The 12,151-nt window shown below is 37.6% G+C and overlaps 1 protein-coding gene across 11 annotated transcripts in view; it reads left to right on the top strand.

The window, feature by feature from the left end:
- The window catches only part of SENP7 (SUMO specific peptidase 7), a 170,799-nt gene that overhangs the window by 26,211 nt on the left and 132,437 nt on the right, over window positions 1-12,151 (top strand). The gene's annotated exons all lie outside the window — the stretch shown is intronic.

Raw genomic sequence — 12,151 nt, 5'->3', positions numbered from 1 at the left:
CACCCCCTTCTTCCAAAAGTGATTAAAAAGTCTAACAAAGGACTTGAAGCCCTGTTTCGTTGTGTTTTTATTCTCAGCATATTTTTCTTTTTGAAAATGCTTTGGCAGTTAAATGATTATCTTTAGTTTTGGGTACTGGATTTTAGAAACACAAAAGAGGGTGTTGTAAGAAGTCAGGTGGAGCTCCTCCCAGTCAGCAAGTTTTCCTTAAAGATCTCGTCCTTTAAGGGTACCTAAGTTCCTGTTTTAAGTCCCGTGGACCTACCAGAGGAGGAGGGAGTAGGGGCTCTTTGATAAGTTTACAGTCTAGTACACTAACACACAACGAATCATTTCATTTTCTTATTTCTTAATGTGCCGTCTGTTGTTGAATAGATAGTCTTAACAATTCTAAATTTATTTGAGTTCCCTTGTGGCAGTGCATCTCAGTCTTTTTCTGGCTGCAAAGAAGCGTGAGCAAGGATCTCTGGGACATTGCTTGAAGCAGCGGAAAACCTGAAATTCCTTTTCATAAGCAACCAGTGTTACCATTTGTGTGTGTGTGTATGTGTGTGTAGTCTATATTCTTTGCCTTTGAAAGTATATGTATGTATTATATTAATATATATGTATATATATAGGGCTTCCCAGGTGGTGCATTGGTGAAGAATCCTCCTGCTAATGCAGGAGTTGCAGGAGACGCAGGTTAGATCCTTGGGTGGGGAGGATACCCTGGAATAGGAAATGGCAACCCACTACAGTTCATGGGGTCTTAAAGAGTGGGACATGATTGAGTACACACACATTCAGATTCGTGTGTGTGTTAGACATGAGCAAGGAGGGATGGCCTAGCCAAAAAGGATGCAAGCTGATCTCTAAACCCCATCCCAGACACACCCAGGAGCTCACACATTTGCTACAAAATAACCAGGGGGTAACTTCTCCAACTCTAGCACATGCACCCTAGGATACACTGGATACAAACTAATCACAGGGGCTTCCTCAAGTACCCTTAGGCAGCTAGGAACCCATTAAGGGTTTGTAAACATTCTACACATATATACATCTGATTATAACACTGAATTATGGGAAGACATACACAGCAGAGTCTGCTGTTATATAAGTTGCATTTGTCAGTTGGCCTTGAACGAATGCTCATTTGTATTCCCTTTCATTGATTCATTGATTGGTAGTGGGTACAAGCCCTATATTTGCACAGGGCACAACCAAAAAAAGAAGACAGGAAGTATACAGAGGGGAAAGCCAAAAGGAATAGGGAGGATGACTCCTTTGGGGTGAGCCTGCTGCTGTGTGTTGAGAGTGTCTGTCTAATAAAAGATCTGTCTGCTTGAGCTGAACTGAGCTGTAACTTGTCTATTGTTTTAAACCTTTCAAATTTTTGTTGTATAACAACCAAGGAAGAGAAATAAACTGACCTGACATATATATACACACATATATATGTGTGTGTATATATATATATATATATATATATACACACTTACGTATATATACATATATACTTTGTTTGACCCTGTGGACTGTAGCCAGTTAGGCTTCTCTGTCCATAGAATTTTCCAAGCAGTAATACATGAAGGGTTGCCCTTTCCTACTCCATGGGATCCTCCCACCCCAGGGCTCAAACCCATGTCCCTTGTGTCTGCTGCATTGGCAGGTGGATTTTTTTTACCACTAGTGCCACCTGAAAAGCCATATACATATATACACACATGTGTATGTATATGTATGCTGCCAGTAGATCATGTTTATTTTATTACACTTTTTTTTCTCCCCTAAAACCTTTAAGTAAAATTGACACATAAGGAAAAGGCAGAATGTTTGTCTGGTGTCATTTGTGTGCTTCCTCACACAGAACTTTGGGAGTAGTCATACCTCACTTTAACAAACACAGCCTTCTTTCAATAAATGCATTTCTCCTTGGCTTAGTACATTGTTTCAGGGGGAAGGGCAAGATATTAGCATTACTCTTCAGCAGATCCCATCATCTTTACCTGGTTACACTTAGATTTATTTATTTTTTTATTACAGTTAATTTGATGCCAGTAGTTGTAGAAAGTAAAATTTGAGAGTAAAATTGTTAATTCTTAAAAGACATTGATAGTTATGGGAGTTATCCCTCTGGAGAGGTTTTTTTTTTTTTTCTTGCTGACTTCCCTTTTGGAGCTGCCCTTTCTGAAAAGTAATTGTTAATGTAGAATAAAAACCATTTTCAGATCTTATATTAACTAGCTGTTCTCCAGTATTCATCTGGTTTTAACAGATGAATATGAATTTTTTTAAGAATTAATTTTTTCTTAATTGTGCTAAATTGCTTCACTTCTGTCTTTTTGCGACCCCGTGGATTGTAGTCCATCGGGCTTCTCTGTCCATAGGGCTTCTCTAGACAAGAATACAGGAATGGATTGCCATGCTCTCCAGGGGATCTTCCTAAGCCAGCGATCAAACCCATGTCTCTCATATCTCCTGCACTGGCAGGCAGGTTCTTTACCACTAGCGCCACCTGGGAAGCCCTTTTTCCTAATAGTGTGTTTTTAATTTTCTCATACGAATTCTCAGAACAGTCTGTTGGCTTAAAAGGATCCTGAATTCTGTGTGACATTTGTATGCATGCAGTTGCTATTTCATTAGGATGGTTGCTAATTGGGCTTCCCCAGTGGCTCTGCGGCAAAGGATTTGCCTGCAGTGTGGGCAACCTGGGTTCAATCCTGGGTTGAAAAGATCCCTTGGAGAAGAAAATGGCAACCCACTCCAGTATTCTTGCCTGGAAATTTCCATAGACAGAAAAGACTGGAGGAGTATAGTCTAAAGAGTTACCAAGAGTCAGGTACGACTGATAACTGGATGCACGCGTGCATTCTAGGAATAACTGGAACTTGAATGACTGGAATGACATTTGTAGTCATGAGACTTTCATAAGTAACCAAAGATAGAAATTTGATTAATAAAACAAATTTTAAGTTAGAGGTATAAGGAAGGTGGATAGCATAGAAAGAGAAAATAAGACAAAGTTTCTTCTGTGAGTCTGTACTAGGTTTTCCTAAACTTCCTGCTGAACATGGAAGAATTAAGCCTTGCATAGTGTACTGCTCAGACCTCTTTTAGTTACAAGTAGCAGAAACCCAATTCCAGTGGGTTTAAGCTAAACGCAAAACAAGTATTTATGGACTCACATAATTGGCAACTGTAGGAGCTGAATAGCTTCTGGCTTATTTGTTTTGGGTGCTGGTTCTCAAGGTATGGTCTGGGAATCTCTAGGTTCCCTGAGTTCCTTTTGGGTCTGTGGTCAGACTTTCATAATTTTAAGGCATGGTTTGCCTTTTCCTCTTAATCTCCCACATGTGTACAGAACAGTTTTCCAGAGGTTACATGACTTGTATCACAACAGAGTGAATGCAGAAGCGTATAGAGGAAGGCATCTGTCTTTCAGTAAGTCAGATGTTAAAGAGCTGGGAAAAGTAAAATAAGGCCACTCTTCTTAATTTTGGGGAAATAAAGTTGCTTAAAAAATAAAAAATGTTAACATGCAATGTGCTTATTGTTTTTAAATGAATTATTAATAATAAACAGTCCATAAATAGAAGTACCACAAAATCTGATTACCTACTTTTCTGGAATATGGCTATGAATCAGGAATTAAATATGAAACACCTCTGAGCATGAGAGGAGAGGGTATTTTTATATACTAAATCTCACTCATGAGAAGCTTCTGCAGGCTTTCTTTGTATTATATTGTATCTATGTGTTTAAATTATTTATAACCCCAATAAAGATAAATATATTATTTCCAAGTTCACAGCATATCAAAGCAGTGAATTACATGGGGACACAGATTAAAAATTATTGGCACCAGAGACAGGTTACTGACAGTTGAATGAAATAATAAAGTGCATGGGTCATTCATTCAAGGGAGAATGACCATTGGAAATGCTTAGCAACAGCAACAATATGACAGATATTATAGAGTCATAGATCACAATGTTCAAATGAATTTTTGAATTATAACAGGAAAGTCGAAGGAAATTTCAGGTTGTCATGGAGAAGGCAATGGCAACCCACTCCGGTACTCTTGCCTGGAAAATCCTATGGACGGAGGAGCCTGGTAGGCTGCAGTCCATGGGGTCGCTAAGAGTCGGACACGACTGAGTGACATCCTTCTCCCTTTCCCTTTCAGGTTGTCAACTGTTAAGGCAACATCTTGGAAATCTTTGTTGATTCTCATTTGCACTTAAGGATAGATAATGTTTTTTGAGTACTTAGGTTCTAAACAGTGTGCTGAGAATTTTACAAATGTTGTAGTTCCTTCAAAAGCTTCCTGAGCTGGTTATTATATCTGATTTACAGATGAGGAGCCTGGAATTTAGGGAGGGTAAGTAACTGTTAGCAATAAAAGAAGCAGAGCCAGGATTTAAAATGTGGTTTTTCTGATTAGAAAATATAATTTTAATCTTTTTAACTCTCATAGGATGTTAATGGACCTTACTTGGAAAAAAGGTTTCATGGACAAATAAGTGTGACAACTGTAGTTATAAGAAAATGTTACATACTGCAGGATTTTTTGGAGCTTTTGCTATGCTGATATACATTTTGCCTCTCCAAGAGAGTGACTGCACATGCAGTGTTTTTCAAATTTGATTGATTTTGAAACTTTTCCCTCAACCCTCAGTTTCATCTTGAGAATCTAGTGTCACAGGATGGTACACTTTTAAAAATAGGTCCAGATGATATCTGTATATTATGTATCATCCAGTGAACCATAATTGAAGTTCAAAACCAGAAGATACAAGTAATCATTGTAATATTACGTTATTTGTCGTGATGTTAGCTGAAGCCATTGGAGTAGATAGAATTACCCACAGGAAAACTACGGAGTGAGAAAAGTGTTGAATCACATGTATTTAATTTCAAAGTAAGGAGGAAGAAACACTGGTAAGCAGTTAGATAGGCAGATTAGAAGGAGTATGATAGGTTTGAGAAGGAAAGGAGAGTGAAAAACAGTGTAAGTCAGAGAGTTAAAGTAGTATGAGGATGCTGGATTTGGCAATTAGGTCATTTTTTTTTTTTTTTTTTTAAACCACTGATTTTAGTACAGCAGTAGGAGAAAAGACATTTCAAGAGGCTAAATGAATGAGTGGTGTGAGGAAGCAGAAAATGAGTTATGAAGGAAAGGAGTTCTCTGGAACAAGGAGTACAGAATTAGGTAGAAAGGATAGATTTGTGTGGCCTAGGTAAGGGGTCAGTGGAGAGGGAAAGATACCAGATGAAAGATAACTGATAGGGTGAGGTCCTAGGAGAAATGGGGAGACTCAAAGGACAGCTTGTTAAGACTTGCAGAAAGGAGGGAAGATGGATAAAGATACAGATAAATTTTGAGAAGTTAAGGCTATTGCAGTCATGACTTACAAGTGAAACAGGAGTCAACATCATCTTTTGAGAAAGACTTTCAGGTGGTATTTAGAGCTCAAAATACAGTAGGAGGTCAATTATGAATGAATGAAACTGTTAACTAGTTTTGAAAAAGTCTTTGTTAAAATAAATGTGACTCCATAGATAGTAGTGGTTGTGGTTATTAAAATTATGTGATTTTCTTTAACGGTGCTAAGCAGTCCAGGAGCAAGAATTGGGGCCGAAAATAATTTAGTTTTACTTAGGACTAAAGGGTGTTATAAGATGTGGGGGTAACATGTGTTTAGTGTGAGTGAGAAAACAAAAGAGTCAAAGGACAGTGTATTGTAGAATAGAAATTCACATTTGTGAACTCCTGCATTGCAGGCAGATTCTTTACTGTCTGAGCCACCAGGGAAGCCCGCAAAGTGTAATGCTATTTCTTAAATCCATCCATTCATTAATGCATGTTGTGGAAATGGGAATGTGATGTGAAGTAGTTTGTTGGACTCAAGTAAATTAAGATGAGTCCATTGTATTTCGTGAGTTGATTTTTGAAAGTTTTAGAGCTCCAGTATGATGGTAGATTTTTAATGATAGGAAAACTATGAATCAAGAATCAGAGTATTTAGGAATGTTGGAGAGGATCTTGGGTCAGTTCAGGGCAATTATAATATGGATTAGGTAATAATACAAGTTATGGGAATTGTTGCAATAAGGATTGAATATTAGTTGAAAGTGGTGGTGGGGAAGGAGGTTGTTAATCTCTTCCCCTATTTTTATAAATGTGAGAAGAATCTTGAGAGTGTCTTTAAAAATAGTGTAGTCAATAAAAATCTGTATAATTTAATTATATAATTATGTAATAAAAGCATAAGTAATAAAAAGGAGTCGGTTAAACTAAGGTGGAGGAAATGTTCAGTGAGAAGGCTATAAGGAAAATGTATTGACTTGGGAAAGGAATTTGGTGGGCTAGGGAGGAGATAGAGAAGAGTATAGATGACGACTATACCTCAATTAAAAAAAACAAAGCGAAAAGAATATTAAAAAGACATGTACTCAAGGGTCAAGTTAAAAAAAAATGTAGTGGAAAGAGTAATGAGGCATTGTCTGAGATGAGAGAATAGCACTGTAATAAGCTGTAGGGATTGAAATATAGGGCATTGAAATGTGATTCCCAGGCCTGGTGATAGAAGGGAAAGGATTGGAAAGTATATTAGAGGAATGTAGTAACACAAGGAGTGGTTTATAGATAGGATTGAGTAGCTGTAAAGATGCCGACTGGAACGTTGCTATAATGATGCTGTCTCAAACTTGTCTCTCAGATGGCTACCTCTAATATGAGTCTTAAATAATTTAGGAGACAGGCTAATGTGAGCTGCTGCTGCTTATTGATATGTAACATATGAACAAGTTCCATTCTGTGAGTGTGTTTGTAAGTCTAATAAAGTTAGCCTAGGTACTGAACTAACAGAATTGTCTGTACTGTAATAGGTTTATAATACTTTGCATATAAATAATACACAAAGAAACAAACACACTAAAAACATTTTTAATCTTACAGTACCTTGAAAAATACAGTAGTACAGTACAACAGCTGGTATACAGGGGGTGGCATCGAGTGAACAGGCAAGAAGAGTTACGGACCGGAAGAGGAAGAGGGTGGGAGATGGTAGAGCTGAAGGATCGTCAGCAATAAGAGATGGAGGGCAAGCTGCAGTTTCACTCACACCTGATGTTGATGGCACAGGATCTGGTTCCTTGCTGGATTCAGTTCTATCTACCCTCTTGCTTCTGGACATCCTGGACTTGAATTAAAGATACTGTACTACTGTATACTGTAAAGCACACAAAAACACAGCCACTGTAGAGGATGCAGGCATTTGACAGTATGCACGAGACATGTGAAGTAACTTAGGTGTTTGGACATGCAAGTGCATATTTGCATCTTTGAAAGTTCATAACTTGAAGGTTCATATGTAGGGGACCTACTGTCCCCTATGTTGGGTAATTCACTGTTTGGCTGCACTTAGCATTGCACTGTGCTCCCACCTATTTCTGCCTATCTAAAACTTATTATCCAAAACTTACTTCAAAATCCAGTTCAACTGTGCCTTTTAAGAACTATCTCCTAATTAACTCAAAAATATTTCAAAAAATAATTCAAAGTTAGAAAAAGTATTCCTAATTTTAAACTTCAAAGGTCTCTGTACCTCTTATGTAGGCTTACCAGATTCCATCATCTATTCTAGCTGCTGCATTGTTTAACCTCTGCTGTTATCCTGTTAACCCTGTGACAGGGACTGTCTTATTTTTTATCCCCATAACATCTAGCATACCTAGAGTGTGCTGGTTAACAATACGAACTCTGGACTCAGACCAGGGATGGATTAACATGGCGACCTTGGGCAAGTTATTTAGATTATTCAAACCTAACATCTTCATCTATAAAATAGTGATAATGCCATTACTGAATTCACAAGGCCTTTGTTAGGATTAAGTAAAATAATGTGAGTAAAGTATTTAGCATAGTGCCTGGCAATGGAAATTATTGTTATTTAAAGTAAATGTTTATGGAATAAATAAGTGATGAATGGCTCCACAAACTACTTGGGAAAAAGTCATGCTTTCTAATTATTTAACTTGAATATGTAAAGAATATATATATATATATTTAGAATGGGAATAACTAGAATTTTTCTATATGCTAATACAAATGCATTAATGTTTCTTAAAGAGGGATATTTTAGTATAAAATAATAAGTTATTTCTTTTACATATTTTATACTATTTGCCAGATATAATCTAAATATTTTAATATAGACAATCTCACTTTATTTTGAAGTATAGTTGATTTACAATATTGTGTAAGTTTCATGTGTCCAGCACAGTGATTCAGCTATATATATAGTGTGTATGTGTGTGTGTGTGTGTGTATATATATATATATATATATATATGTTTTAGATTATTTTCCATTATGTTATTATAAGATATTGAATGTTATTTCCTGTGTCATACTAAATGCTTGTGAATATTTCTCCTTGTGTTATACAGTAAATCCTTATTGCTTAATTATTTTATGTGTAGTACTTTGTGTCCATTAATCACATCAGTTCAGTTCAGTTGCTCAGTCGTGTCCAACTCTGCAACCCCACGGACTGCAGCATGCCAGGCCTCCCAGTCCATCGCCAACTCCAGGAGTTTACTCAAACTCATGTCCATTGAGTCAGTGATGCCATCCAACCATCTCATCCTCTGTCGTCCCCTTTTCCTCCCCCTTTCCTCCCTTCAATCTTTCCCAGCATCAGGGTCTTTTCCAATGTATCAGTTCTTCCCATCAGGTGGCCAAAGTATTGAAGTTTCAGCTTCAGCATCAGTCCTTCCAGTGAATATTCAGGACTGATTTCCTTTAGGATGGACTGGTTGGATCTCCTTGAAGTCCAAGGGACTCCCAAAGAGTCTTCTCCAACATCACAGTTCAAAAGCATTGATTCTTCAGCACTCAGCTTTCTTTATAGCCCAACTCTCACATCCATACACAACTACTGGAAAAACCATAGCCTTGACTAGATGGACCTTTGTTGGCAAAGTAATGTCTCTCCTTTTTAATATGCTGTCTAGGTTGGTCATAACTTTTCTTCTAAGAAGCAAGTGTCTTTGAATTTCATGGCTGCAGTCACCATCTGCAGTGATTTTGCAGCCCCCCAAAATAGTCTCTCACTTTTTCCATTGTTTCCCCATCTATTTGCCATGAAGTAATGGGACTGGATGCCATGATCTTAGTTTTCTGAATTTTGAGCTTTAAGCCAACTTTTTCACTCTCCTCTTTAACTTTTATCAAGAGGCTGTTTAGTTCTTTGCTTTTTGCCATAAAGGTGGTTTCATCTGCGTATCTGAGGTTATTGATATTTCTCCCGGCAATCTTGATTGCAGTTTGTGCTTCACCCATCCCAGCGTTTCTCAGGATGTACCCTGCACATAAGTTAAATAAGCAGGGTGACAGTATACAGCCTTGACGTATTCCTTTCCCTATTTCGAACCAGTCTGTTGTTCCATATCTATTTCTAACAGTTGCTTCCTGGCCTGTGTAAAGATTTTTGAAGAGGCAGGTCAGGTGGTCTGGTATTCCCATCTCTTGAAGAATTTTCCACCGTTAGTTGTGATTCACACAGTCAAAGGCTTTGACATAGTCAATAAAGCAGAAATAAATGTTTTTCTGAAACTCTTCTTGCTTTTTCGATGATCCAGCGCGTGTTGGCAATTTGATCTCTGGTTCCTCTGCCTTTTCTAAATCCAGCTTGAACATCTGGAAGTTCATGGTTCATGTACAGTTGAAGCCTGGCTTGGAGAATTTTGAGCATTACTTTACTAGCATGTGAGATGAGTGCAATTGTGTAGTAGTCTGAGCATTCTTTGGCATTGCCTTTCTTTGGGATTGGAATGAAAACTGACTTTTTCCAGTCCTGTGGCCACTGCTGAATTTTCCAGATTTCCTGGCATGTTGAGAGATTTGCAGCACTTTCACAGCATCATCTTTGAGGATTTGAAATAGCTCAACTGGAATTCCATCACCTCCACTAGCTTTGTTCATAGTGATGCTTCCTTGGGCTCCTTGACTTCCCATTCCAGGATGTCTGGCTCTAGGTGAGTGATCACACCACCATGGTTATCTGGGTCATGAAGATCTATTTTGTATAGTTCTTCTGTGTATTCTTGATACCTCTTCTTAGTATCCTCTGCTTCTGTTATGTCCATACCGTTTCTGTCCTTTATTGTGCCCATCTTTGCATGAAATGTTCCCTTGGTATCTCAGATTTTCTTGAAGAGATCTCTAGTCTTTCCCATTCTATTGTTTTCCTCTAATTCTTTGCACTGATCACTGAGGAAGGCTTTCTTATATCTCCTCGCTTTTCTTTGGAACGCTGCATTCAAATGGGTATATCTTTCCTTTTCTCCTTTGCTTTTCGCTTCTCTTCTTTTCACAGCTATTTGTAAGGCCTCCTCAGACAGCCATTTTGCTTTTTTTCATTTCCTTTTCTTGGGCATGGTCTTGATCCCTGTCTCCTGTACAGTATCATGAACCTCTGTCCATAGTTCATCAGGCACTCTGTCTATCAGATCTAGTCCCTTAAATCTATTTCTCACTTCCACTGTATAATCTTAAGGGATTTGATTTAGGTCATACCTGAATGGTCTAGTGGTTTTCCCTACTTTCTTCAATTTCAGTCTGAATTTGCAGAAAGGAGTTCATGATCTTAGCCACAGTCAGCACCTGGGCTTGTTTTTGCTAACTATATACAGCTTCTCCATCTTTGTCGGCAAGGAATATAATCAGTCTAATTTCGTTGTTGACCCCATCTGGTGATGTCCATGTGTAGAGTCTTCTCTTGTGTTGTTGGAAGAGAGTGTTTGCTATGACCAGTGCATTCTCTTGGCTTTGCCCTGCTAATCCCATAGTCAAAATTTATTCTCTCCTGCCCCTCCTTTCCCCTTTAATAACCATAACTTTGTTTTCCATGTCTATAAGTCTTATTTCTGTTTTGTATATAGATTCATTTGTATTACCTTTTAGATTCCACATTCAAGTGATATCATGTCATATTTATCTTTTTCTAACTTGTTTCACTTAGGATGACATTCTCTAGGTCCTTTCATGTTGCTGCAAATGGTAGTATTTCATTTTTATGGTAATATTCCATTATGTGTGTGGAATATTTATCCATTTATCCATTTTATCTTTATCCATTTACTTGTTGACAGACATGTAGTTTGCTTCCATGTTTTGACTCTTATAAATAGTGCTGCTGTGAACATTGGGATTGCTTGTATCTTTTGGATTAGAATTTCCATCTTTTTTGGATATATGCCCAGGAGTGGGTTTACTGAATCATGGTAGCTCTATTTTTAGTTTTGTAAGGAACCCGCATACTGTATTTCATAGTGGCTGTACCAATTTAAGTTCCCACCAACAATGTAGGAGGGTTTCCTTTTCTCTACACCCTCTCGAGCATTTATTATTTGTAGACTTTTTGATGATATTTATTCTTACTGGTGTGAGGCGATATGTCATTGAGGTTTTGAATTGCATTTCTCTATTAATTAGCAATTAAGTGATTGTTTATTAAGTGATTCTGGCCGTCTGTATGTCTTCTTTGGTGAAATGTCTACTTAGATCATCTGCCCATAGTTTTTTTTTTTTTTTTTTTTAATATTGAATTATATGAGCTGTTTGTATATTTTGGAAATTAAGCTCTTATCAGTCACGTTGTTTGCAAATATTTTCTCCCATTCCATACGTATCTTTTCATTTTGTTGATGGTTTCCTTTGCTGTGCAAAAGCTTTTAAGTTTTATTAGGTCCCATTTGTTTATTTTTGCTTTTTTTTTTAAGGGAGATTAGCCTATCTCACTTTAATCTTAGCAATCGAAAAGCTGGATATACTCCCCTTTTTAGAGATGAGAAACTAAGTCTCTGGATTAGGAAATGACGACCTGTTCCAATATTCTTGCCTGGAAAATTCCATGGACAGAGGAACCTGGTGGGCTACAGTCTATGAGGTCCCAAAGAGTTGGATACTACAAAGCATGCATGGATGCAATTGAGTCTCAGGGAAGTCACAGCTAGTAAGCCAAGATATAAATTTAGGTTTTCTGGCTTTAATAATTTTATCCTTGAGCACTGTGTTATACTAGACAGTCACAAGCAGAGGTACATCGTATGTTTATTAAAATACTCCAACCAATCTTATATAGGTTGGAACAACTCA

This window comes from Bos indicus x Bos taurus, chromosome 1, assembly GCF_003369695.1.
Source record: "Bos indicus x Bos taurus breed Angus x Brahman F1 hybrid chromosome 1, Bos_hybrid_MaternalHap_v2.0, whole genome shotgun sequence".
Taxonomy (NCBI): Eukaryota; Metazoa; Chordata; class Mammalia; order Artiodactyla; family Bovidae; genus Bos; species Bos indicus x Bos taurus.
The sequence above is the reverse complement of the archived record's forward strand: the minus strand, read 5'-3'. Positions and strand labels throughout refer to the sequence as shown.